At 35.5% G+C, this 24,657-nt stretch overlaps 3 long non-coding RNA genes across 5 annotated transcripts; 1 reads left to right on the top strand and 2 right to left on the bottom strand.

Annotated features, from left to right (window-relative positions):
- Window positions 1–13,065: 13,065 nt before the first annotated feature.
- LOC145725832 (uncharacterized) lies at window positions 13,066–18,029 on the bottom strand. Of its 3 annotated transcripts, none has more exons than XR_014177407.1 (3): window positions 17,884–18,029; window positions 13,327–13,589; window positions 13,066–13,264 (listed from the first exon to the last, which is right to left on the bottom strand). It is a non-coding gene; the product is annotated as an uncharacterized LOC145725832 (long non-coding RNA). The 3 variants fall into 3 exon arrangements; XR_014177408.1 differs by lacking the exon at window positions 17,884–18,029 and adding an exon at window positions 17,697–17,834; XR_014177409.1 differs by lacking the exon at window positions 17,884–18,029 and adding an exon at window positions 17,693–17,828.
- A 1,864-nt stretch (window positions 18,030–19,893) lies between these two features.
- LOC145725833 (uncharacterized) lies at window positions 19,894–21,145 on the top strand. The gene is made up of 3 exons (XR_014177410.1): window positions 19,894–19,912; window positions 19,979–20,182; window positions 20,241–21,145. It is a non-coding gene; the product is annotated as an uncharacterized LOC145725833 (long non-coding RNA).
- Window positions 21,146–23,059: 1,914 nt separating this feature from the next.
- LOC145725834 (uncharacterized) lies at window positions 23,060–23,660 on the bottom strand. The gene is made up of 2 exons (XR_014177411.1): window positions 23,534–23,660; window positions 23,060–23,418 (listed from the first exon to the last, which is right to left on the bottom strand). It is a non-coding gene; the product is annotated as an uncharacterized LOC145725834 (long non-coding RNA).
- Between the last annotated feature and the right edge of the window lie 997 nt (window positions 23,661–24,657).

Below are 24,657 nucleotides of genomic sequence, written 5' to 3'. Positions count from 1 at the left end.
TCGACGTTTTATCAGGCAATACAGACTAGACTTCCTTCATCATTCTTAACTTGATTGATTTTTCATTGTGATCATATTGTGCGCACGTGTGAAAACAGTAGATAAGATACGAGATGTTTGAGAAAATTAATGAAACTAGTAATATTTCCAGCTGGTAAGGCAGTGTCATCCCATTTGCATTAAATTGCTCGGTGTATAGCTGCTCAGAAGACCTAGTTTGAAACAAATGATATTGCTAAAAAAAAATCCATTTTGCTGTACACAAATCAGTCTCATATTACTTTTTTCACACACCTTGTAAATTCCTATAGCAGGTTATATGATAGTTTAATCAAGATTTAGTAGGGAGATGCGTGGCCAAGTTGATTATAGCATGGATCTGATCATACTCTCACTTCTGGTGACCATGCGTTCGATTCCTGGGCGTAGTAGACATTTTTCTGCCAAAACTTGCTGACCCAGAGTATGCAAAAATACCACGCTGACCATCATCCAATGTCCTAGTCGAGAAAATCCAGGATTCCACACTTATGCACATGACAGAAGTGTGCAGAGAAAGTAGATGTGCAACATCCGCCGTGTGTTTCCTAGCCACTCTTCAGACCCGGCAATCCCGTGGTCATTGAAACTAAATTAGAACCAATAAATAGTTCCATCTGGAGCAATATACTATTCATATGGCACGTCGATCAACATTCTAACGGCTTTCTCTTGCAGAGCGTTGATTATCCTTACTATATGAACAAAAAAATAAAAATGCCGAAAACATCATCAGACATTGAAATCGGAGTTGCTCTTCTAGCCTGATGTTTCATTATCCCAGCTAACTGGTAGATTTCCAAAGCTAATAATTTTTGTAGATGTAAAAAATGGTGAGGTTTTGTTTTTTGTTTATCAATCGCAATTCTCTGGCCGGTTTCGCCATATTACGGCTCATCAGAGAGGCTATAGGGCTTGATAACCAAAGAACAAAACCTTCATTCCAGTATAGTCAACTGGATGCCAGAAATGATCGTGCAACATCTGGTGAGATCTGTACTCCACTCTATGAGTTAGAAAGTACAAAGGGCGTTTCCAAATCTAGGAACAGCCCCATTAATGTCGCATCATTCGGTTAACACCGATCTGATTGGTTAAAAATAGTGATGTTTTGTTTTTTTTTTTAACTCACAGTAATACAGCGAAACCGATCAGAGGTTATGGACATATACCAGTACCAGTACCAGGAAAACTAATTGAGATAAGGAAACATCATTCTAGAAGAGCAACTCCGATTTCTTTGTCTGATGTTTTCGGCATTTTTCGCAGACTAGTCGTTTTTCTTTTGTTGTTCATATAGTAAGTATAATCAACGCTCTGCAAGGGCAAGCCGCTAGTATGTTCATCGACGTGCCTTATGAATGGTATATTGCTCCAGATGGAACTCTATTGGTGTCATTTTAGTTATAATACCGATGATAACCAAGGCTTGTGAGGGTCACAAGTGGCTTAGGTGTGAAATCCTGATTTTTTTGTGTAGTATATCCGATGATGGCCAACGTCGTAATTTTTCTCGGCAAGAGTGCGGACTAGGCATTACAACGGCAAATCACTGTGATTAATAAGCATTGATTTGCGATGCGAGTTTTTCTTCATATTCTGGATAATTCCTGATGATGCCCCTTGACCGTGGAGATCAACCAGAGGGCTATGAATAATGGAAAATTTGGCTACAGAAACTCAAACTCAACGCTGTGCAAGAGAAAGCCGCTAATATGTTCATCGACGTCCCTTTATGAATGGAATATTGCTCCAGATGGAACTATATTGGTGCCATTTTAGTTTTAATACCAATTTTGTCAATTTTTGTTTGTTTCATAATTTGATTTGCAACTTTATAATTTTTGTAAACTTGTTAATACTGTAAATTGTAAATATTGTAGATCTTTGTAATATAGGTACACTTGTACATAACATAAAAGTCGGTTTTGATTTCCCGCGGAATATTCAAGTGTGTTTATTTATAGGTAGTTATAATCTCATGCACTTAATCCACGACCTTGAGCAAACTAATTAAAACATGTTGGAATCTCATTAACATGAAGTTTTAGCATAACTGTGGTGTATTGCGTTCCCTCGAAAAGTGGCAACATTGCAGCAGCAGGGAAGCCAGTGGACAACCGGTGGGCCGCCAGGTCTCTTGCTACCCAACAACGAACGAGGGCACATGTTAGTCTAATAAAAATTGTCCTTGTACATATATATTTATTGAGTGTGATTAATAAATGTAAAGTGGTGCCTATTAAGAAGTCGTCTTCAATCCCAAAAGCCCCAAAACTTCGCAAGAATGGTACGTGCGGGTGCGAGGACTTTCCATTAACTGTGCTTTCGAAGGGTTTGACCTTCCTCCTGAGGGAGTAGTTTATGGCAGGATTGAGGAAGAGCTCCATACTGGACAGATTATGCGAAGAGGACTCCGATAAGACCCTAGAGAGTCTTTTAAAGTTGGCGGTACAGAAGGAAGTAAAGAATTTAGAAAGCATCAATCAGCGCGACCATGAGGTCAATTAAGTCAGATGGGGTTCCAAGATGCAGGCGGCAATGGCGACAAGAGAAGAAACAACACCAAGGGGCCAAGCAGATGGGAAATTGGACCGTTATGCAAGTTATAGATGCAGAAGTTGCGGCGTAGAGGGTCATCTGGAGAGAGCTTGCCGGAGAGCCACAGTGACGGGACAGAATGCTCTGGTGGAGGCATGTGAAGAAGCAGAGGTCGCAGGGGACATATTTAAGGTAGATACACATAAGGGTTGTTCACGGGGATTTGTTGCTCAGATTGAAATTATGGGAAAAATGTTCAACATGCAAGTTGATACTGGATCATGTGTGACCACACTAAGCAGGTCAGTGTTTAAAAAAAGTCTTCCAAATGTTCAGCTAGAAGTAAATGACATACTGCTGCGTGGTTACACAGGGTCAATGATTAGGCCATTAGGGTATTTTGTGGCAAATGTAAAAGCCTTCAGCAAAGTAAGAACAATAAAAAATTACGTAGTTGATAGCATAGCACCTTGTTTGTTAGTTCGGGATTTCCTCAGTGCTTTTAATATGTCATTAAACATTAATTCAGTCTCGCAGTGTTCTCACAGGAACAGGCTGTTGAGGGAATACCCTGACGTCTTGACAAATCGATTGCGAACTTACAAATACGACAATGTCACAATACCCATAGATCCACAGGCGAGACCCATTTTTCTTAGGCATAGACCAGTTCCCTTGGCATACAGGAAAAAAGTGGAAGATCAAATAAGGAGGATGATTGAGGAAGGCATTCTTGAGCCAATCACAAACTCAAGATGGGCAACTCCGATTGTGCCAGTCATCAAGGCCAACGGAACGGTAAGAATTTGTGGCGATTATATGGCGACTGTGAATAAATGGTTAGACAAAAATATCCACTACCCCTTACCTCGCATAAATGAGATCTTTGATCTGTTGTCTGGGGGTAACTTGTTCACTAAATTGGACCTTAATCAGGCATATACACAGTTAATGCTTTCAGAAGAGTCAAAGGAAGCAATGACACTCACAACTCATTTAGGTTTTTTCAGGACAAACAGAATGCTTTTTGGGGTGTCTCCAGCAGCTGCTCTTTTCCAAATGACGATAGAGCAAGTTCTGCAAGGACTGAAAGGCGTGGCTGTGTTTGCAGACGACATATGCATCACTGGCGAGAGTACTCAGAAGCACATTAGGAACTGTGAAGAAGTGTTGCAAAGATTGAGGAACGCAGGGCTTACCGTAAGGCCAAAAAAATTTAAGTTTTTTGAAAGAGTATCTGAAGAAGAGTAAAGTGTGGTGTATTGCGTTCCTTCGAAAAGTAGCAACATTGCAGCAGCAGGGAAGCCAGTGGACAACCGGTGGGCCGCCAGCTCTCTTGCTACCCAACAACGAACGAGGGCACATGTTAGTCTAATAAAAATTGTCCTTGTACATATATATTTATTGAGTGTGATTAATAAATGTAAGTAGTGCCTATTAAGAAGTCTTCTTCAATCCCAAAAGCCCCAAGACACGACAAATGGCGACGAGGATGGGATGCTTAGCCGAAAACTAGTAAAGGGCTAGGATTCCACGAGAAGAAAGACCGACCCAGACCCGGCGGTATTCAAGATGACAGCCTTGATCGGATCCATGGCGGAATACAACCATGCCCCGACCAACTTCCCATCACCATGGATAAGAGTCTTCCAACCAACCAAGAATGATTTAAGAAACCAGTAACCACCCAAACCAAAAACTCCACCCAAAACAAACGTTAACACCCACAAATATTGACACTGTCAGGAAACACGCCGAACCATACACAATAAGAAACACTGCTCAAAAGAAAGTCAGATCAGAGAAGTTCCCCAGAGCATCAAAAACATTAACTCATAATTTGATAAAGCGCGCGCATGACGATGTTTCTATTTTAGAGATGTGACCATTTAAGCAAGTACCACAATTTGCTCAGAACTCAGAAGTTCGACTTGTAAGCTAAAGCGTTGCTCAGAAATCCTCGACATTGTGGTGATTTTCTATTGCCTGTACTAACATACACAAACAAGTTCAAATCGTCAAGAAAAACATGTTTGAACCATTTAAGTAGGACGAGTTTCTATAAATTGGGTACCAAGTTATGCGAATTATACCAAAAAGTATCAAAAACCTGAAAATCTTAAGAAAAGCTTCATATTAAACTGACAAGTGTCTTATAAATTTGTAATACATTTTTAATGTGGCTCACAAATTTGGACCACCTTGTTCAATCGTTAATTTGTAAAAATGATATTTATTTTTTAAAGTGTTTTAGGGCAAGCATGAACATTTTTTAGAATAACTTCAGTATTTATTTACTTGCGTTCAAAATTTTATATTACAAACAATAATGTTCATAGACATTATGGTGCAGGATCAGCAAAATACTTATAAACAATTTAAACTTTATTGATAATTTTGTTGACATTTCCGAATGAGTTTTTTCAAATAGTAAGCAGTTTAAAGCGCATATTGAAGGTTCGAAACTGCTTTAGAAGCATTTGGATACTTTCGGAACGGTTTTGGAAGTGGTTAGAAGCTTTTGAACCTCTAGAAGCATAAGAAAGCTTTTAGACTGTAGGAGTTTCAGGAGTATTTTAAAGCTTATAGACACTGTTTTGGTACCTTAGACGGTTTTAGAAACTGTTAAACGCCCTTAAACTGCTCTGGATATAAAGGCTGTTAGAAGCTTATATGCTGCTTCAGAAGCATTTGGAAGCTTCTAGGCACTGTTTTGGAATCTTTTGGAGTTGCTTTAGTCTCTGAAAGCATTTGATCTTTTTTAGGAGCATTTGGAAGGTTTTTGGACCGTTTTCAACAGCATGTTGTAGGTTCTGGACTGCTTTAGAGTCAACTGAAAGCTTAAACGGTTCTAGAAATTATTGAAAGCTTTTAAACTGCTCTAGAATCGCTCTTAGACTGTTTTAAGGCCTGTTGAAAGATTTTATACTAGTTGAAGACCATTTGAAAACTTTTAAACTGTTCCAAAATCTTTCGAAAGCTCCTATGCTGTTTCAGAAGCATTTGGAAACTTTTGGAAATTTTATACTGTTTTGAGAGTTTCTGAAACCTTTTCAGACTCTTTTAGACTGTACTAGAAGCGTTACGAGATGTTTCAGAAAACTAATAAAACTTGTAATATTGCAAGATGTATAGCTGCTCCAAGGACCTATTTTGAAAGGGATGAAATTGTTAATTGACAAACACTTTGCTAAATACAAAATCAGTCTCACTACTTTTCTCACACACCATATAAATGTCTATACCAGGTTATATGATATTGTGGCGACTCACTTCGCACACGTCCTCACAGATGGCACAACCCCATAACTGATGACCCTCTACAAGCAACACGCAATCTTCTGGCTGCAGATAATATGGAATCACTTTCAATGCTAACACGGTCGCATTTCAAGTCCATCGCTGCACCGCCGCAACTCATCGTTACCAACTTCGTCCTTGCTTTCAGTCAATCCATTATTACTCAGATTACTCTTCCCTACTCCATCATACATCACTTTGTTGTCACTGGAAGGAGAGTACTCGTACTGTAGCGACTCACTTCGCACACGTCCACACAGATGGCACCACGCATCAAAAACTCTGTTAACATCAAGCCCGCATCGTCTGTCACGATTTAACTACATATAGCAGTTAAAAGTCATCTTCAATCGTGATTCGCCACTCACCAGACCCTAATTCCCCAAAACTTTAGGATGCAAAAACAGACGGACGAAAGCCGTCTGTTTGGCCATCCTATAGTGTGCCAGGACCACCAGAGATGGACGAGCTGACGAAGAAAGAAGAAATGGAGGATAAGAAGAGCGCCAGAAGAGCCCCTCCGTCAGCGGGGGCATCCTTTTCCCAGGACAGAGGATGCCGATGCAACTCTGGGAAGCTCCCGAGAGCAAATCAATGCTCTTTCACAAAAAAAATACCACGCCAGCCATCATGGGATAACCTGTACGAGAGAATCCATCAGATCTAAGCCACTCGTTCGCTCCACAAGCCTTTGGTTTGTTGTTGGCTAGTATCAGTATTACAACTAAAATGGCACCAATATAGTTCCATCTAGAGCAGTATACCATTCATAAGTCGGTCGTCGATGAACATATTAGCGGCTTTCTCTTGCACAGCGTTGATCATCCTTACATTATACATAAAAAAGCAACACGACTAGTCACCAAAAATGCCGAAAACATCATTAGACATTGAAATCGGTTAGTTCCTCTAGTCAAATGTTCCTTTATTCATAGCCTTCCAAAAATTACGACGTGGGCCATCATAGGATATACAAGAAAATCACTATTCCACACCTAAACCAGTTGTGATCCCCGCAAGCCTTTGCCTAATGTTCCATTATCACAGCCATCTGGTAGATTTTCAAGGCCAATCAATTCTGAAAATGTCCCTTTGGAAAATATCCAAAATATCAAGAAACATTCTCAGCGCAAATTAAGCATGAGTTGCGCTATCTACCAGAATCATTGGCTATGGCAAATACAGATTTAACTTGTTTCATATAGTAAATTTGAGACTTTACTGTGCCAGTTTTGTCCTGCGCGTGGCAGACACATTTCTGCCAAAACTTCGCGACCCAAAGTATGCAAAAAATACCACGCTGACATGAGACGAGACAAACTAGAACCCAACTCCTCAGCCTCTGGTGTACTCCACCAGCTTATGGTTTGTCGTTGTTTAGCATCAGCATTAAAACTAAAATGAAACCGATATAGTTTCATATGAAGATGTCCCTTCAGAAATTATCCAAAATATCAACAGACGGCGCCATCTTTGGGTTTTATCAAGGGACACATACTCGCTTTATCATTCTTAATAACTTGATTAATCTTCCATTGTGATCAGATTGTGTGCATGTGTGAAAGCACCAGATAAAATACGAGATGTTTGAGAAAACTAATAAAAACTAGTAATATTGCCAGCTGGTAAGGCAGTGTCATCCCGTTTGCATTAAATTACTCGGTGTATAGCTGCTCAGAAGACCTACTTTGAAACAAATGATATTGCTAATAAAAAAATCCATTTTGCTGTACACAAATCAGTCTCATTACTTTCTTCACACACCTTGTAAATATCGATAACAGGTTATATGATAGTTTATTCAAGATTTTGTAGGGAGCTGCGTGGCCAAGTTGATTATAGCTTGGATTTGATGATACTCTCACTTCTGGTGACCATGCGTTCGATTCCTGGGCGTGGCAAACACTTTTCTGCCAAAACTTGCTGACCCAGAGTATGCAAAAATACCACGCTGACCATCATCCAATGTCCTAGTCGAGAAAATCCAGGATTCCACACTTATGCACATGACAGAAGCGTGCAGAGGATGTAGATGTGCAGCATCCGCCGTGTGTTTCCTAGCCACTCTTCAGACCCGGCAAGCCCGTGGTGGGTCGTTGCCATCACCATTCAAACTAAAATAGAACCAATAATAGTTCCAGCTGGAGCAATATACCATTCATAAGGCACGTCGATAAACACTCTAACAGCTTTCTCTTGCACAGCGTTGATAATCCTTATATTCTCAAAAAATAAAAATAAAAGCAACTACAGACAATGTTGAAAATATTATCAGACATTAAAATCGAATTAGTTTCTCTTGCCAAATGTTGCATTACTCATAGCCATCTGATTGATTTTCACGGTCCCTGATAAGATGACAAGAAAGATCCACAGAGAGCAAATCAATGCTCTTGCACAATAAAAAAATTACCACGCCAGCCATCATCGGATAACCTCCTACGAGAAAATCCATCAGGATCTAAGCCACTCGTGAGCTCCACAAGCCTTTGATTGATTGTTGGCTGGCATCAGTATTACAACTAAAATGGCACTAATATAGTTCCATCCGGAGCAATATACCATCCATAAGGGACGTCGATGAACATAATAACGGCTTTCTCTTGCACAGCGTTGATCATCCTTACTATATACACAAAAAATGAAAAACGACCAGTCTACCAAAAATGCCAAAACCTCATCAAACTTTGAAATCGGATTAGTTCATATAGCCAAATGATCCATTATTCATAGCCATCTGGTTGATCTCCACGGTCAAGGGGCATCTTCAGGAATTATCCAGAGTATGAAAAAAAACTCGCATTGCAAATCAATGCTTATTAATCACAGTGAATTGGCCGTTGTAATGACTAATCCGCACTCTTGCCGAGAAAAATTACGACGTTGGCCATCATCGGATATACTACAAGAAACTCAGGATTTTACACCTAAGCCACTTGTGACCCTCACTTTGATTTGAACTTGGTTAGCACCGGTATTTAAACTAAAATGGCACCAATATAGTTCCATCTGGAGCAATATACCATTCATAAGGCACGTCGATAAACATTCTAACGGCTTTCTCTTGCACAGCGTTGATAATCCTTATATTCTCAAAAAAAAATGAAAGCAACTAGACTACAGACAATGTTAGAGACATTATCAGACGTTAAAATCGAATTAGTTCCTCTAGCCAAATGTTCTATTACTCACAGCCATCTGGTTGATTTTCACGTTCAAGCAGCATCCTTTAAAGAATTAAGATGACAATTGTTTGATGTTGGCTAGCATCAGTATTACAACTAAAATGGCACCAATATAGTTCCATCTGGAGCAATATACCATTCATAAGGGATGAACATATTAGCGGCTTTCTCTTGCACAGCGTTGATCACCCTTACTACATACACAAAAAATGAAAAACGACTAGTCTACCAAAAATGCCGAAAACATCATCGGACATTGAAATCGTAGTACATCTTCTAGCCTGATCTTTCATTATCACAGCCAACTGATAGATTTCCAAGGCTAATAATTTCTGTTTACGTCCTTTACGAAATTATCTAAAATATCAAAAAATAGTACCATGTGCGGGTGCGTAAAGAATCTATGATCAAAGGCGAATAAGTAGGTGTCACCGGGTAAGAAAAAGTAGTTTAGGACGTCGGACAAATAGACATCAGATCAGGCAATCCAGACTTGCTTCAGTATTTTTAATCACCTGATTGATTTTCCATTGTGACATCCCGTTTGCGTTAAATTACTCGTTGTATAGCTGCCCAAGGCCCAAAGAACATACTTTGGAAGGGATGTATAATATTGTCAAAGTGTTCTACAAACATGGACAAGATGGATATGAGTAATCGAACTTCCATTATTCATAACCCATCTGGTTGATCTGCACGGTCAAAGGGCATCTTCAGAGATTATCCGGAATATGAAGTAAAATTTGCATCGCAAATCAGAAGCTTAGTCTGTACATTGCCGCGAAAAACTACGACATCGGCCATTGTACGCAAGAGAATTCAGGATTCCACACCCAGCACTGAACCCCCAATCTTTTATTAAGTTGACTTTACACACACAAATCGCGTAGTTCTTTTCGGTTAGCTAAGGGGCACTCCTGAAGACGTTGGCGTTTCTACTGAGCCTGTACTGTGTACTCGTCATCATTTGGCTTATTAAGCTTTTGTACCCCTGGCAGTAGAATATTTTCCATCACACCATGCAGATTGCAGCATGCGGTGATTGCGGTGCGGTGTTAGCATTATTAGCATGTAATACGAGGAAAACCACAACATAAAACATAACAAACATGTAGAGAGCCACTCGATTTGCATGTCATTAATAATCCGCAAAAGGCGGCCGCACTACTTGTGCAGATCCGATGGTGAATGCTCGTTTTGTTAGTAGAGCAAACTTGGCACATTACTGCAGGAGCAAAACACCAATACGTGATACATCATCACGTTGTATAGATTACTATTAATAACTTACGTTATTGTATGGTGAGAATCGGTCGGTAATGACAATTAATGATGTACAAATCGCGTGGTTCTTTTCGGTTAGCAGACTGATGACGAATACAGGCTCAGAAACGTCGACGTCTTAGCAGGAGTGTGGCACGTGTGTGTGATCTGATTTAATTATTTAAATCTATAATCATCTGGGGGGCCGAATCGCGAATTTGGTTTGATTTTGGGTTATTTGTGATTTATTTTGCATCGGCCATATTTTTCAACACAGATTTTGAGTTCGACTCGACCCGGAGTCCCTGGAATTTTTTTCTGGAGTTTCCGAATAGAGATCCAGGAGGTTTCCAACTGAAAATTTTAGTTGCCAACCAGAGATCTTGGGAGTTTTCTGACCGGAGATCGAAGTTTTCCAACCGTGACTTTTCCGGCCAAAGATTTCATCTGCAACACCCCAAGACCGTGCTAGGCACTCTAAGGGCACTATAACTGCCAACTACCCTTGAAGGTGGAAAGCCGATCGCAACAACCAAGGGGTTCTTTTTAAATCCCATTGCTTTTCTCAACTCGCACTTATTTTTGTAAGTTTTTTTTCTTCAATTTATGTTGGTTTACTTTAAATGGCTTTAGCACTTGTCAATATTGTCACACCCGTGTTAGTAGTTACGGTGCACACCCAGTAACCACCACAGTCAGCAAGGTTAGCGTAATGAGGTCGCTGACGAGTATAAAAGATGCACCGTAGCTCGGCTAGGACACTGAACTCTGAGATCCTCCCCAGGGGGAGGTTACTGGTGTCCGGGTCGGTCGGCGAGCAACAGTCTCTAACTTGAAGTGGTGGGACGGTTTGCTACCCTCTTAGGATCCCAGGCTGAAAAGAGAAGGGTTCTCTCGCAACTTGAAGTGACCGTTAGAACCCTTAACCCTATCAGTTGACTACTTGGTCCTTTGGTCACACCGTACAAAAACACCCTGCGTGTCCCCCTTTACGGTATAGCTGAAGAGCTGAACTAGACTCACCCTCGTACTTCCATGAAGAGATCTGTGATTACGGCATTAGTGGCCCTTCTATTCTGGGGGTTAGTGTTTGTTTTACATTGTTTTTATAATAAACAAGTCTTACCTGTGACCTGAGTTGTTTCTCTACCGTCCCCCACTACGCACCCCTAAACGTGACAATATCTCTGGATACCTTTTAGGATAAAACAAGTGTTGAAGCTGTTTATCCGTTTTCCCTGTGTTCTGCTGTTGTCTCTCCTAGTTAACCTGTCACCAGTCTCTGGACATCATTTCCTACCTGGAAATCAGCGGTGGCCACTCCTGATTACTAAATAAAAAATGTTGAAATCTCATTAACATGTTCTGTAAGATGTACTTTCAGTCAAACAAATACGCAAAAAACAGATCGTTCTAGAATGGTTTCGAGTGAAATTTGAACCAAACCTCTCACCATGGATAAGAGCCTTCCAACCAACCAAGAATGACTTAAGAAACCAGTAATCACCCAAACCAAAAAGCACAAACGTTAACACCACATATTGACACTGTCAGAAACAACGCCGAACCATACATAATAAGAGGCTAAAGTTCAGTGCAACGGATAGATGGAGCACAGGTCATTATACTGGCTAACAACTGCTCAAAAGAAAATCAGATCAGAGAAGTTCCTCAAAGCAGTCAAAGCACCAAAAGCATCACAAACTCATAATTTGAGAAAGCGCACGCATGACCATGGCCCTATTTTAGATGTCGCCATTTAAGCAAGAACCACAATTTGCTCAGAACTCACAAGTTCGGCTTGTAAGCTAAAGCGTTGCTCAGAAATCCTCGACATTGTGGTGATTTTCTATTGCCTGTACTAACATACCCGCGGCCCGCGGACCTTCAATGTACTGCTCCTGGGCAGCAAACAAATTCAAATCGTCAAGTGAAACATGTTTGAACCATTTAACTAAGACGAGTTTCTATAAATTGGTTACACGAAGTCATGTGAGATATACCAAAAGTATCAAAAACCTGAAAATCTTAGGAAAAGCTTCATTTTAAACTGTGTGTGTTATAAATCTGTTTAGGAATACAATACATCTTTAAATGTGGCTCACAAATTTGGACCATCTTGTTCCAAACGTTATATCGTCGTATACTTATTATTAACTATCGTTAATACAATGACAAAACCACGAATGTGGTATGTTAAACAATAGCATATTCGTGGTTTTAGCATTGTAACGATGATATTTATCTTTTAAAGTGTTTTAGATCAAACATGGACATTTTTAGAATAACTAAGTATTTATTTACTTCAGTTGAAAGTTTTATATTATTTATATTATGAAAGTTCATAGACATTATGGTGCAGGATCAGCAAAATACTTACAAACAATTTAAACTTTATTGATAATTTTTACACACAAAAGGCTCTGTAATGTTTGTTTACGCCTAGATTTTTATGACTTTACTAACTAGGGCTTTTCTAATAACAGGGCGAAAAAAATTTTATTTTTTTCACAGATCATTGACCATGTAAATCGATATTATCAATATCATAAGTATCAAGTATAGTAAGAAAGCTTTACTGAAAATGAAAATAATTTTAGAGAGTAGCAAAGCCTCTAATTTGTCTGAGATCAGTAAACTTGGTACTGTTTGTAATGCATATTTTTTGTAAGACAGAAAAACAAAATAGTGGCTGTAATAATTACTTAAAATTAGATATGTTCTACAGAATCAACTATTTTGTTAAGTTCATTCGTTTATTTATTTAAATTAACACTACAAAACACACTTTCATTAATAAGTAGTTTCTGATATTGATGTAAACAACTACTATTGAAACATCTAACCGCAGTTTGCTTCTATTCAATTTCATTCCATAACAGCAATCTAGAGCCACAAATTCATTCTTAAGTGCTTTGTATTCTACTTCCGGCCACCTGAAATAACAAAAGAAACAATAAAATAACAAAGCAGTCTAATAAATTTATTAGTAACTGACCTTCAGTTAAATTACATTCTTCCTCATTAGAGGAAGAAAACTCCTCCGCTTTAGCTCCATCAGGAAGAGTTTGAGATTTTAAGGGTGTATCCACTGCGTTGCGTTTTGTCCTATTTTCTTCGTCATTTTCAGTTGAATTTTCCGACAATTTGCATTCATTACTTGCCATCTAAACTGTAATAATAGTCCAAGTGGTTTTTAGGAAGTTGCTTCGTCAACGTCTCTGAACTGACAGTCTTTAACCAGCTTTTCCCTTATACAGCCTACAAAATAATGTAAAAAAACCGCTTGTACCTGGAACCATTTATTGATTTCTCATGCTAGGAAATTGACTATAGTAATTAAATTTCTTTGTTCACTTTCCCAATATAAAAACAATCCGGGTTTGTTTATATACAGATAATTGACCGTACGTTGAAAATACTAATATGTTATAAGGAATCAATAAGACCAATATCAAACAATTTGTAACGCATGATTTTGAACGGTGAAACAAAAGTGACTGGTAAGGTGATTTCGTACTAATAAATGAGGAAATGCAAATTATTCTATACAGCTAAATTGAGGACAAGGATACTAATATGTTTAATTAGTTGTTGAGCTTTTAATCTGTGACATCAAGAAAACTGGTATGTATTTCTTAATCAGTCAGATACTAGTAATTACTTTTATACTAGGACTACTACTACTTTTTGAATTGTATTTTCTTCACATTATTACATTTTCTTTTGCTAAAATATACAAAGTTTCTCCAATATTGTTTGGAAAACCTTTTTTTACGTACATACAGGGTGGGCTAATAACCGATACAATGTTTATCAGAAACTATTCATAAGTAGTAGTAGAGATTTGAGAATTAAGTTTTTGAGAAAAATTAGTTCTGATAGGGTATTTCATAAAGAAAAAGCAATATTTTAGCCTCGTATTTTACATTAAAAAATACCCATAGTTTACTATACAAATGTATAAAGTGTAGTACTAAGATGCTTGATTATGAAGATTGAGGAGTTAAAATTTTGTTTAAAAACGCTCATTATCATCATCATCATCACAGTCATAACATCTTGACAGATGTGTTGTAAACTCATTCTTTTGTCAGTTGTTGACTAATGTGACAATAAAAACGCTCAAACCCTAAATATCTTCAATGTACTTGCAAACGTTATAACCACCAAATTGTCATCAGTCTAGTATTCTACAGTTTGTCTATAGAGTTTGGAATAAATTCAATTAAAACTCAGGGAATGATCAGAAAAATGTTATAGCCGCGTATTTTTTGGAAAAAATCTATGGTAAACTATGGTAAGCAGGTGTCTCAAAACTGAGATACGACCTTCTAGTTACATTTCCAAATAAGAATCCCCATTTTATGGCATTTATGGATTTTAAAGGTCGGGGTATTTTCATTATACTCGTATTATGTCAATATTTAATTGTTTTCGAGAAATGAAAGATTTCAAAACTAAATTTTTGATTGTCAATGCTTCTGAGTAGATTGAGATAAAGCAAAACTCATATTTTAACTTTTTGAAGTCTGTCATCGGATCTACTGCAAAATCATATGGTATTCGTGTTATAGTTTGATTTAGCTGTACGTTTATTTAGGTACAACATTTTTCACAGAATCATAGATTCCAAAAAGCTGGGATATAAACATGCCAGCCGTTTTGCTTTATCTCAATCAAGTTAAGAACTATGATATTCCAAAAAGTACCAACCTCTACAAGAAGAATACTAAGAAATGAGAATTCTCAATAGTAATAGGTTTAGTGCATGTAAAATTGCCCAAAACTATGCATAAAGGTTTGTTGCCCTAGAAAGAGCCTGAATGAATTTCATGGTTATTTGACAAAAAAGTGCACCATCCGAAGGAGAGGAATTTTTAGGGAAATAACCATAAAATGCCAGAAAGCTGTTTCTTTAGGGCAACAATCTGACTGCAATATTTTCTAAAATTTCAGTCAGTCAGATTAGATTAGATGTGCGGATGTGACGCCAATTTGTTATACAGTAGCTATGATTTGAACAATATGTTCACCAGAAGGTTGCAATTTTCACTTAGGAGTGCAATTGTCACTGTAATCAAGTGAAAATTGCATTGTAGTTCCAACGGGTGAGTGATATACACATTTCAAAAGGTTAACTGGAAGGACGTATTAAAATTTTGAGACACCCTGTATTTTTAAACTTGTTTTCAAAAAATGAGCGTTTAAAAATTATAATACGTCCAAACATTTTTCTGAATCCCCAAGTTTTAATTAAATTTCATATAAACTTTATGAACAAACTGTATATAATGGATTCTCAAAAAAAGTATTGAAACAGAATGTGACAGAACATTTCAACAATAGTATGAAACTGTCACATTCTGTTCTTGCTATAAATAATATATAAACCGTACTTCAAAAATACAGATTTTTCATTTTTTTAATAATAATTGTTAGATCACGTGGTTTTAAAGGCTAATTTAGCTAAACAGTCACGTGATCATTGTCATAATAATCAAATCTCAAAAACACTCTTTATATCGAATACTAAAAGAAAACGTTCCTAAACCCTGATTTTTGCAACTTTAGAGCATAGTTTGACAGTTTTGAGGTTAGTGACAGTTGTCACGTGATCGTAGAACACTATTTAGCTAGACGATCACGTGAAAATTGTCAAAATAACTGTCATAAATCTCAAAAACACGTTTTATACCAAATACTGCAAGAGAACGTTTTTAAAACCTGATTTTTGCAACTTTAGACCAAGGTTTGACAGTTTTGACGTTAGTGACAGTTGTCACGTGATTGTAGAACACTATTAGTTAGACGATCACGTGATAATTTTCAAAATAACTGTCATAATATTCAGAAACACGTTTTATATCAAATACTGCAAAAAAACGTTCCTAAACCCTGATTTTTGCAACTTTAGAGCATAGTTTGATAGTTTTGAGGTTAGTGACAGTTGTCACGTGATCGTAGAACACTATTTAGCTAGACGGTCACGTGAAAATTGTCAAAATAACTGTCATAAATCTCAGAAACAGGTTTTATACCAAATACTGCAAGAAAACGTTTTTAAAACCTGATTTTTACAACTTTAGAGCAAGGTTTGACAGTTTTGAAGTTAGTGACAGTTGTCACGTGATTGTAGAACACTATTTAGTTAGACGATCACGTGATAATTTTCAAAATAACTGTCATAATATTCAGAAACACGTTTTATATCAAATACCGCAAAAAAACGTTTCTAAACCCTGATTTTTGCAACTTTAGAGCATGGTTTGACAGTTTTGACCTTATTGACAGTTGTCACGTGATTTCAGAAGAGTACTTAGCTAGACTATGAAGTGACAATTGTCAAAATATCTGTCAAATCTCAGAAAATCGTCTTGTTTCGAAAACTGTGTGAAAATGTAATTCTTGCAAATTCTAGTAAAATTTTGACAATTCTGACATCACGTGGTTTTAGAGAATAATTTGGAGCATTTTTAGATTTTTTATTAAATTTCCTATTCAATAAATTGAAAAAGTTATATGAAAAGTTTCAGGAGAACGGTAGAAGAACTAGAAAAACGGTAGATAATTTAAGTTACTCATTCAATTGAAAGAAAAACTATTTTAAATAACAACGTTAACACATAAAAAAAATGTATTAGACAGAGTGATAGAATAATTGTGACAATGAATAACTATAATAGGATAGTTAACCTGTGAGTTAGATTCCATAGCAATAAATGGCATTGTTTGATAGTGCGTTGCAAATAATGCAATTAAACTTGTGATTGACGTTTCTAAATCGCATTGCACCTATGAAATCTTATCAAACACAATAAAACGCGTATTAAGTTATATTGACAAAAATACGGAATATTTAATACACGATTTTGTCAAGAACAAAGATAATATGTGGATACAATGTTTTATTAATAATATCATCAATAAAATTTCGACAATTTTTCAACAATTAGTTAATATGAAAAAGAAACTTAAACCATTACAGAGATTGTAGAATTTGAAGTATTTTCAATGGTGCTCATAAGTAATCGTAGGATTGGTACCACTTTACTAGGATTGATAGAAAATTCGAATGAGATAGGTAGGTAGTTCACCAGGTTAACAAGAGAAAACATTTTGAAAAAGACCACCACCAAAACCAAAATTTGGATCTCCACCTGCTGGTCGAATATTTTTCGGACACCCTGTAAATTTGCTACTAAAAACCCACTTTTTTCAAGCACATAAACTATTAATTATTTAAACTATTATCGATACGATATCTAGAAATAATAACAGTATAATTATTAAGAAAATATACTATAATCTTCTTTCGTCACTATTTTTGGATGGATAGCTAGTAATTTATGCATTTTACTTACTTACAATAAACATATTCTGTTGAATTCCTCTATATTTAAAAGCGAAACTATTATTAGAAAACGGCTTTGAACTACTTTTAATTTTTTAAAGTCGAATCCTACACATCAAAATTATTACTCTCAGTTTGATTTCAGCACGTAGTTCTCGTTTACACGTGTAACTAACTGCTAATACCAATAATCTTACTTACTTGAACACTATATCCGTTATGTTTTGGAGTTTGTGCATACATAAAACTAGACAAGCCAAAATAATTAATTAGTGTATTACAGTTGAAGGAAGTGGCAATGCAACTAAGTGATCTAAGAGTTCTTTAACTTAAAAACAATATAGACTTAGGAGAACATACTTGGTAAGTGTTTGACAGTTTTGAGGTTAGTGACAGTTGTCACGTGATCGTAGAACACTATTTAGCTAGACGGTCACGTAAAAATTGTCAAAATAACTGTCATAAATCTCAGAAACACGTTTTATACCAAATACTGCTAGAGAACGTTTTTAAAACCTGATTTTTGCAACTTTAGACCAAGGTTTGACAGTTTTGACTTTAGTAACAGTTGTCACGTGATTGTAGAACACTATTTAGTTAGACGATCACGTGATAATTTTCAAAATAACTGTTATAATATTCAGAAACACATTTGATATCAAACACTGCAAGAAAACGTTCCTAAACCCTAATTTTTGCAACTTTAGAGCATAGTTTGATAGTTTTGAGGTTCGTGACAGTTGTCACGTGATCGTAGAACACTATTTAGCTAGACGGTCAGGTGAAAATTGTCAAAATAACTGTCATAAATCTCAGAAACAGGTTTTATACCAAATACTGCAAGAGAACGTTTTTAAAACCTAATTTTTGCAACTTTAGAGCAAGGTTTGAGAGTTTTGACATTAGTGATACAGTTGTCACGTGATTGTAGAACACTATATAGTTAGACGATCACGTGATAATTTTCAAAATAACTGTCATAATATTCAGAAACACATTTTATATCAAACACTGCAAGAAAACGTTCCTAAACCCTGATTTTTGCAACTTTAGAGCATAGTTTGATAGTTTTGAGGTTAGTGACAGTTGTCACGTGATCGTAGAACACTATTTAGCTAGACGGTCACGTGAAAATTTTCAAAATAACTGTCATAATATTCAGAAACACATTTTATAGCAAATACTGCAAGAAAACGTTTTTAAAACCTGATTTTTGCAACTTTAGACCAAGGTTTGACAGTTTTGACGTTAGTGGCAGTTGTCACGTGATTGTAGAACACTATTTAGTTGTTAGCACGTTATAATTTTCAAAATAACTGTCATAATATTCAGAAACATTTTTTTCTTTGTTTGTAATAATTATTAAGAACACATTAACCTTTTTATTACCAAGTTGTATAAATATTTGATTATTTATGTGTTTAACGTTTTAACGACTACGTTTTACTACGATTTTTTGAAATATTCCTTAATCTACTGAGTGGTAAACTCAACCAAATTTATATTGTCGTCTAACATTCAATAGCAATTTCCGATGAAAAGAAAATTTTATCAAAATTACATACTAAAAGGCAGAAAATTACCTGGAAAAAACATAACAAAGAATAAAAATCAACATTTTGATTGGCATCTAACATTGTCTAATTGTGATATCAATCACAATGACAAAATAACATCTGAAAAAAACAACAAAGGTAAATCAATCATTTTTAAGCTTTACCAATATTTAGGTTTCTAAAACACCCATCAATAACAACTGGAATCTAGTTTTAGAAAAAATCATATCAAAATTTGCTCTATATAACTAGAATTTGTTCAGTTCTCTCAATTCAGTAAACATTGTTTCATACCTTAATACGGTAGGTTTTCTAGTTCGACCTTGCAAATAAATTACCTGAGCCCCTAAATAGTTAATTGAGAATATCGATTTTGACCAATACACAAAAAGTACAGTCATTTGGCTTTAACGATCCTGTGTCGACTTTCAGTTCATCAAGTTTAGATAACGAGACAGTGGTTTAGGTGTTTAGTTAAGTTACAGTTGTGCCTTTGTCAATCACGTAAGTATACTCAAATACCTGAGTTAAGGTTTAAAAAAACGTGTTAAATATTGTGTAACTAAGCACGTTTGTTAAATCATTTAAAATGTTTTCCTGTCATAAGTGGTCGTAAATCCTACCTAAACTGAACACAACGGAATTGTTTAAGGATCAGTAGATAAGACAAGCACGTATTACTAATATTCCTTTAATAAACACTTAGATATGGTTACAAGTGTTGCAAATTTGTATTTTAGCACTATAACTATGGATCCTCCTTCATCCACTGATTCGACTGATTCTAAAGATGAGAAGGAAGAAACCGAACAACCTTCTGAGGATGACAAACCTAAATCCAGGAGAAAAAGGGCTGCAGTGGATGTACAAGTTAAGTTTGGTACAGGACCGGACGGCAGAGAAATGACAGAGTTTTGATTTCCAAAAATACATGTTTAAATAAGGTAATTTTGTTAGTTTTCAAGTATAGCAGACCATTGGAGTAACTTGTTTGTATTTCAGATGGAGTTTTTTTGGAAGGAATATTACTATGGTAGTCAAATTATAAACAGGGATCAAACATTTTATATTTCAGTATTGTTTAGGTTAGATTGCAGTTTTACCATTAAAACTCATCAGTTTTTTGACAATGGGATTGCCACCCATAGCACGTGTGGATAACTTAATCCTCTTATGGAAATTAATGTGTTGCATTATGTAGTTCCTCCCACTTTTGTAACTTCCTAGTTTCTAGGATAAATCAAGCAACGTAAGTAGTGTTTAAGCTTAATAATAAAAAAGTTGGACCTAAAACTACAAACAGTAACTGACAACAAAATTTAATAAGTCAAAGATGTCAAGAAAAGACAAAAATCAGTTTACATCAATGTTGTAACATCATTGAGTTTCAAGGCACATAAAATAAATTACTCTGTACCATTTTTTAATATTTTTTGTTTCTGTTTCTGTTTTAAGTTTTTAATGTCAATTTATTCAGAAACTCAACATTATTAAAACCATTAGTTTATTCTCAAAGGTTGGCTTTTTTCATTGCTTAATTCTGTTATTTATTTTCTAATTAAAGTGTGTGTATTGCAAGTTATTATATTTAAAATGTTGACACTTTAATGTTATAAATAATCTCTATATAAATAATCTTTCACAAGCAATTAATAATTACTTTCTGCTTTGTCATTACGTCAAAATAGGCAACTAAAATTAAATAGAATGTAATATGACAAATAGAATGTATCTTACTGTGAATATCAATAATGTGATGGACAAATTGTATGAAAAGCATTGCATACAGGTCATATTTATTATAAATTATTGTACTGATATTTTGTATTATTTTCTAAAAAATATATAATTTGCTATCTGTTTAAAGTCTCATTAAGTATTAATTTAATAAAGATTAGTAGACTGTAGCACTTTTGGCATTTGTAACATTTGCTTGTGTAATTCCGACTTAGTTTTAGTGTATTTTGAAATATGGCAACCGTCAAAATTCTTTCCATAAAGCTGTAAAATCACAACACACTCTTCAGTAAAATCAGTATAAACAGTACCAAAGGTATTTTATACCTTTAGGAGTGGAATTTTGACAGTTATGACTATTGTTGTGTAGTAAACCTGAAAACTATCAAACTCAATCCCATATAGAGGTACAAAACAACGAAATATACTTGAAAAGTAATGAAATCAGTTTGACTTTGGTTGAATACGTTTTATACATTTTTGGCATTTCTAACATTTGTGTCGCAAAACTTTATCTTCGTGAGTAATAGCTATCATTACAAGCTCTTTGAATAATGTACTATTTTAAATGGGCATGTGGATATACCATTTTAAAATTAGATTTAATTTAATTCTTACAAGTCAATTTTAATTTTAATAATATCCTATTGTGTTTTGTTGCAAATAATTAATCTTACTAAGCTAACTGACCTGGCTAATATCTAGATAATATTTCCAGGAAGTATTGGCCTTTTGAACTCTACATACAAAACTCTAACTCGTAAAAGTTCTTCACTGTTTCTTCTGTGTCTTCCAAAGTGTTATTTTGTTTTATCAAATAACGTAAAATATAGCACATAAACACTCGAGGGAAACATTTTTTTCAGTCTATACTTTGACGTATACTGTTTCTCAGAAACAGTGAAATAAAGTTTTCAAAAGCAAAGGGCAACTTGAACATTTATTTAATATACAAAGCTTATTTTAAATTAAAAGACTATTTTTTTTTAATAAAACAGTCTTACAAGTCTCACGGAAGATAAGAAAAGAAAAAAACTACAAAACTACCGACTACTAAAGCAAAATAATGGTACCAACTTGATTGTTCACTTATCATTTTCACTTCGATTTTTTCTTCATTTTTATGATTTTTTCAGGCTCACTAGCTCCATCTACACTAGTCTGGAGTTGTTCCTTCTTTTGGAACACTAATTGCAGTGTGAATTGTACGACAGTCTGGTTCATTTTCAAGAATCAGATTTTGAACCCATCTTCTCAACTATAGGTTGCTCCTAAAAATTAAACTATTAAACTGATATCTGACTTGTTCGTTTAATTTATAGTGTTATCTAAAAAGCTTCTCGAGTATCGATTCGTATTTTATTTGCTAAGGTTCAGTAGCTTATATTTTAAAAAAATCTAGAGATTAGGGTAAACCAGATAAAAATGGAAATTGAATGTCCTCGTTAATATCGATTTTAAAATCACCAAAAAGTAGTTAATGTTTCGAAAACTACTTTACATTGTATCATGTGCAGAAAGTATGCCAAACCGAATATGCTATTCAAGTGGAATTTTGCAGATTATTTTAAGAACCACAAAGGATTAGGCCTGATGGGTTTATCAGTAGGTATGTTATGTTTATTTACAAATGGTGTCGGGTTTACGTTCATATTGGAAACTCATAAAATTGATTTATTTTGAATGGCATTTATTGATCGTTTCTTAGAAGAAATGTTCTATTTTTTTACTTTTTTGTTATCTAGACAAATTTATTTTAGGTATACAGGGTTATTCCAAATGTTCCGAAAAAGTTTACCATTTTCCACAAAGTGAAAGTTGCAAAGATACAATTTTGGAATATCACGTAAGGTTAAAAAATTAACTTCTTAAGGGTCCTTTCTACGTCAAATTAGGTGAAGTAGAAAATGTGTATACGATCTGAATATTTTTAAGAAAACATCATCTGGTAAGGAAGCATTTGAAAACCCATGTTCATAGAACATTTTCGACTCGAATTTACACGGAGTGAAATTTTGTCCCTTATCTCGCGGGACACCCTGTATTTATTTATTTCTTATCTCTATATTTACTTGACTCTTAAATTCAAACTTTATTCACTTTTATTTTTTTAACAACAGTAATACATTTTTTTTTTCTATAAATTCTAATGTTAACTTCGAGCAAGCAGTTCACCAAAGGTAAGAAAAATTAGAAACTACATACTACCACAAAACAATAATTGTACCAATTTGATTGTTCACATATCATTTTCACTTGGCTCTCTTAGGTTGTCTAATTTGTTCAGGCTCACTAGTGCTCTCTCCTCTACATCCATCTGGAGTTGTTCCTTCTTTTGGAACACAAATTGCAGTGTGATTTGTAGAACCCTCTGAATCACTTTGGGAATCAGATTCCGAATACTCCTTGGTTGATACAGCACCGATATTCTCTACTATTGCTCCTAAAAATTAAACTGACTTAGTAGTGGTACTTTTATTATAGAAACTGTAATATTAGGAATGAGACACAAAATTGGTTTTGTTTCACTAAAATACGCTGAATATTTTGAAACTTACGGATCGGACAACCTTGCTACCTGCACTGAAATAAGATTAAAGAAATTGAAAAGTGTTATATACATAGTGTTATCTAAAGCTTCTCGAGAATCGATACGAATTTATTTGCTACAGTTCAATAGCTTATATTTAAAATACATCATGCAATTTTCATCGTGGACATCTTCGGTTCAGAAGTTAAAGGAGATGTTTGAACCTCGTGTAATTATATTATCAGAAGGTCGCCGATCAGATTTATTCAGGCTATTCTCTAGAGCTGAGCGAAGCAGCTCCAGCTCATCTTTTTTCTTATCAATTTGCTCAAATGAGGTTATAATGCCCACCAGATGGTGAGGATAGTCGCTTTTCTCTATTAAAGAGGTATGATATACATTTCTGGTCTTCTTCATCTGAATCACATCTTCTGGGTGGCTCTTCAGTGACATATGCAGATTGCCAGCAAGGTTTCTCTGCTATTTTCATCTACAACAGATAACTATCAATAATTGACCTTACCATGTACACCACTGACCTACTAAATAGAGTTCAACTGGCCAGTGCCTGATGAAGTGTCTAAAGATATGAATGGAAGGAAATATTTAATTATATTGATTCTCATGGCTTCCCATTTAAAATAAGTAACCCTGCCCAACCAAAAACCAAATAAAATTCTAAAAAATATAAAAAAACAAGTAGTACTTTTTGAGGAAATTTGGTTATTTTACTTTATTACAGTACCTACATTACATAAAAATTGCATATGGAGAAATTAAACAAAAAGTTCAGTTCAGTTTGTTATAGGTCAAGCATATTTCCAGCAAGCAAGACAGTATGGTCTGCATAGCGCAAGTTATTAATTGTCTTGCCATTTAATGTGATACCTTCCAAATCGCAGACATGGGTTCTGGTAAATATTTCTTCAGAGTAGATGGTGAGTAAAAGTAGCGAAGAAACAATTCCCTGCTTTACGCCCCTTTTGGGTTTTATAGGGTTAGTCCTCGTTTCTTGTACTCGCACTGTTGCCTTTTGGTTAAAATGAAGGTTGACAATGATCATGATATCTCGTGAGTCCAGGTTTTTCTGGTTTAACACTTCTACCAGCTGGTCATGCCTCACTCTGACTTCCTGATTGACATCCAAACAGC

The sequence above is a fragment of the Ips typographus genome, linkage group LG3 (assembly GCF_016097725.1).
Source record: "Ips typographus isolate SLU linkage group LG3, UJ_Ityp_2.0, whole genome shotgun sequence".
NCBI lineage: Eukaryota > Metazoa > Arthropoda > Insecta > Coleoptera > Curculionidae > Ips > Ips typographus.
Note: the sequence above shows the minus strand (reverse complement) of the source record. Positions and strands in the feature narration are given on the sequence as shown.